This window comes from Salvelinus sp. IW2-2015, unplaced genomic scaffold (assembly GCF_002910315.2).
Source record: "Salvelinus sp. IW2-2015 unplaced genomic scaffold, ASM291031v2 Un_scaffold4179, whole genome shotgun sequence".
NCBI lineage: Eukaryota > Metazoa > Chordata > Actinopteri > Salmoniformes > Salmonidae > Salvelinus > Salvelinus sp. IW2-2015.
The window spans coordinates 45278-48810 of record NW_019945450.1 but is presented as its reverse complement, the minus strand read 5'-3'; the positions used below and the strand labels follow the sequence as shown (position 1 = coordinate 48810).

Genomic DNA, 3533 nt, shown 5'->3' with positions numbered 1-3533 from the left:
AAAGAGAGAGATGTCGTTGCACCTCCATACATTGGGACGGGTCTGACTTGAAACTAAAACATTTACAGGTCTCTGGAATCTTGCTATCCCAGTCGCTGTAACTCATTATTCCACAACACTTACCCTGCAACAGCAAAAACAGTTATCAGTGAACACGAGTGAGAAACAGTGAACACAAGGTGAAAGACAGTGAACACAAGATGAACACGAGGTTAGAAACAGTGAGAAATGTACATTGCTAGTCTTACAAATTGATAATGACAGATTAAGACTTCTTTATGAATTGGGTTGCAAATTCTGGTAACTTTTTTTTTTAAATCACGGTTTTCAGAAATCCTGTCTGGAAATTCCCAGATTACGAAGGAAATGAGCATGAAATCCAGAATCCTGCTCCAGGATTTACGGAAAACCTGGGAATTTAGGGAAAGTCATTCAAATTTGCCACCTATTTATGAATATTCATAATTGTGGACATATGTAGACTTCCACCGTACTTCTACTTGTAGAGCCATGATAGTTTGTCGTGCTCTGCATCAGCCATCATTTCTGATGTAATTGCAGGGAGGTTTTCTTTAATCAGTTGCATGGCCTTAAATAATGAGGGAAAAAATCACATTTTGAGAGGATTCGTCAATTTAAGATGCTTTTATATTTCATTTAAAGTGGTTAAATTAATTACGAGGAATGTTACAAGAAGAAAATGTTACATATAATAACAACAATTTACAGTACCAGTCAAATGTTTGGACACACCTACTCATTCAAGGGTCTTTCTTTATTTGTACTATTTTCTACATTGTGAAGACATAAAAACTATGAAATAACACATATGGAATCATGTAGTAACCAAAAAAGTGTTCAACAAATCAAACCACCGTGAAAAACAAGTGCAAACCAGATGGGATAGCGTATCCCTGCAGAATGCTGTGGTAGCCATGCTGGTTAAGTGTGCCTTGAGTTCTAAATAAATCACTGACAGTGTCACCAGCAAAGCACCCCCACACCATCACACCACCTCCTCCATGCTTCACGCTGGGAACTATACATGCAGATCTCATCCATTCACCTACTCTGCGTCTCACAAAGACACGACGGTTGGAACCAAAAATCTCAAATTTGAACTCATTAGACCAAAGGACAGATTTCCACTGGTCTAATGTCCATTTTGCGTGTTTCTTGGCCCAAGCAAATCTCTTCTTCTTATTGGTGTCCTTTAGTAGTGGTTTCTTTGCAGCAATTCGACCATGAAGGCCTGATTCATGTATTCTCCTCTGAACAGTTGATGTTGAGATGTGTCTGTTACTTGAACTCTGTGAAGCATTTATTTGGGCTGCAATTTCTGAGGCTGGTAACTCTAATGAACTTATCCTCTGCAGCAGAGGTAACTCTGGGTTTTCCTTTCCTGTGGCGGTCCTCATGAGAGCCAGTTTCATCATAGCGCTTGATGGATTTTGCGACTGCGCTTGAAGAAATTTCTTGACATTTTCCGGATTGACTGACCTTCATGTCTTAAAGTATTGATGGACTGTTGTTTCTCTTTGCTTATTTGAGCTGTTCTTAACATAATATGGTATTTTACCAAATAGGGCTATCTTCTGTATACCACCCTTACCTTGTCACAACACGACTGATTGACTTAAAAACAATAAGAAGGAAAGCAATTCCACAAATTAACTTTTATCAAGGCACACATGTTAATTGAAATGCATTCCAGGGGACTACCTCATGAAGCTGGTTGAGAGAATGCCAAGAGTGTGCAAAGCTGTCATCAAGGCAAAGGGTGTCTACTTTGAAGAATCTCAAATACAAAATATATTTTGATTTCTTTAACACTTTTTTGGTTACTACATGATTCCATATGTGTTATTTCATAGTTTTGATGTCTTCACTATTATTCTACAATGTAGAAAATAGTCAAAATAAAGAAAAACCCTTGAATAAGTAGGTGTGTCCAAACTATTGACTGGTACTGTATGTCAAAGAAATTTGAATCCAATAATGTTATTTTATGTTCATTTAAACTTTTTTTCTTGCGTTCATGTTACTTCAGGGAAGATCTGACAAATCTGAAATGATGTGGATCTACAGAGAGGTAATGCTTCATGTCAGCCAAAACAACACTATGCAATGCATTCGCGAAAGTATTCAGACCCCTTCCCTTTTTCCACATTATGTTACATTAAAGCCTTATTTTAAAATGGATTTAAATAAAAACTATTTACTCGTTAATCTACACACAATACCCACATAAAGACAAAGTGAAAACAGGTTTGTAGAAATTTTGGCAAATGTATTAAAAATAAAACAAACAGAAATACCTTATTTACACAAGTATTCAGATCCTTTGCTATGAGACTCGATATTGAGCTCAGGTAAATCCTGTTTCCATTGTTTTTATTTAACCTTTATTTAACAAGGCAAGTCAGTTAAGAACAAATTCTTATTTACAATGACAGCCTACCACGGCCAAACTCAACCAGTATGACGCTGGACCAATTGTGCGCGGCCCTATGGGACTCCCAATCACGGCCGGTTTGTGATACAGCCTGGAATCGAACAAGGGTCTGTAGTGACACTTTTAGCACTGAGATGCAGTGACTTAGACCGCTGCACCACTCGGGAGGCCATTGATTATCCTTGATATTTCTTCAACTTGATTGGAGTCCACCTGTGGTAATTTCAACTGATTGGTCATGATTTGGAAGGCACACACCTGTCTATTTAAGGTCGCACATTTGACAGTGCATGTCGAGAAATAAACCAAGCCATGATGTCGAAGGAATTGTCCGTAGAGCTCCGAGACCGGATTGTGTCGAGGCACAGATCTGGGGAAGGGTAGCAAAACATTTCTGCAGCATTGAAGTCCCAAGAACACAGTGGCGTCTATCATTCTTAAATGGAAGAAGTTTGGAACCACCAAGACTATTCCTAGCGACGGCCGGCATTACTGAGCAACTTGGGGAGAAGTGCCTTGGTCAGGGAGGTGACAGAGCTCCAGAGTTCCTCTGTGGAGATGGGAGAACCTCCAGGAGCCCAACCATCTCCGCAGCACTCTACCAATCAGGCCATTATGGTACAGTGGCCAGACGGAAGCCAATCCTCAGTAAAAGGCATATGACAGCCGGCTTGGAGTTTGCCAAAAGGCACCTAAAGGATTCTCAAATCATAGAAACAAAGATTCTCTGGTCTGATATGAAACCAAGATTAAACTCTTTGGCCTGAATGCCAGTGTCACGTCTTGATGAAACCTGGCACCATCCCTACAGGTGAAGCATGGTAGTGATAGCATCATGCTGTGTGGATGTTTTTCAGAGGTAGGGACTGAGAGATTAGTCAGGATCGAGGGAAAGATGAATGGAGCAAAGTACAGCGAGATCCTTGATGAAAACCTGCTCCAGGGCGCTCAGGACCTCAGACTGGGGGCGAAGGTTCACCTTCCAACAGACAACGGCCCTAAGCACACAGTCAAGACAATGCAGGAGTGGCTTTGGGACAAGTCTCTGAATGTCCTTGAGTGGCCCAGCCAGAGCCCG

General features: G+C 40.6%; 1 long non-coding RNA gene across 1 annotated transcript in view; it reads right to left on the bottom strand.

Moving 5' to 3' along the window:
• Positions 1-22: 22 nt before the first annotated feature.
• The window catches only part of LOC112076983 (uncharacterized), a 9055-nt gene continuing 5544 nt past the window's right edge, over positions 23-3533 (bottom strand). The window contains exons 2-3 of the long non-coding RNA XR_002895304.2: positions 495-589; positions 23-124 (exon numbers count right to left, since the gene is read on the bottom strand). This is a non-coding gene — a long non-coding RNA (uncharacterized lncRNA). The remainder of the gene's footprint in view (positions 125-494; positions 590-3533) is intronic.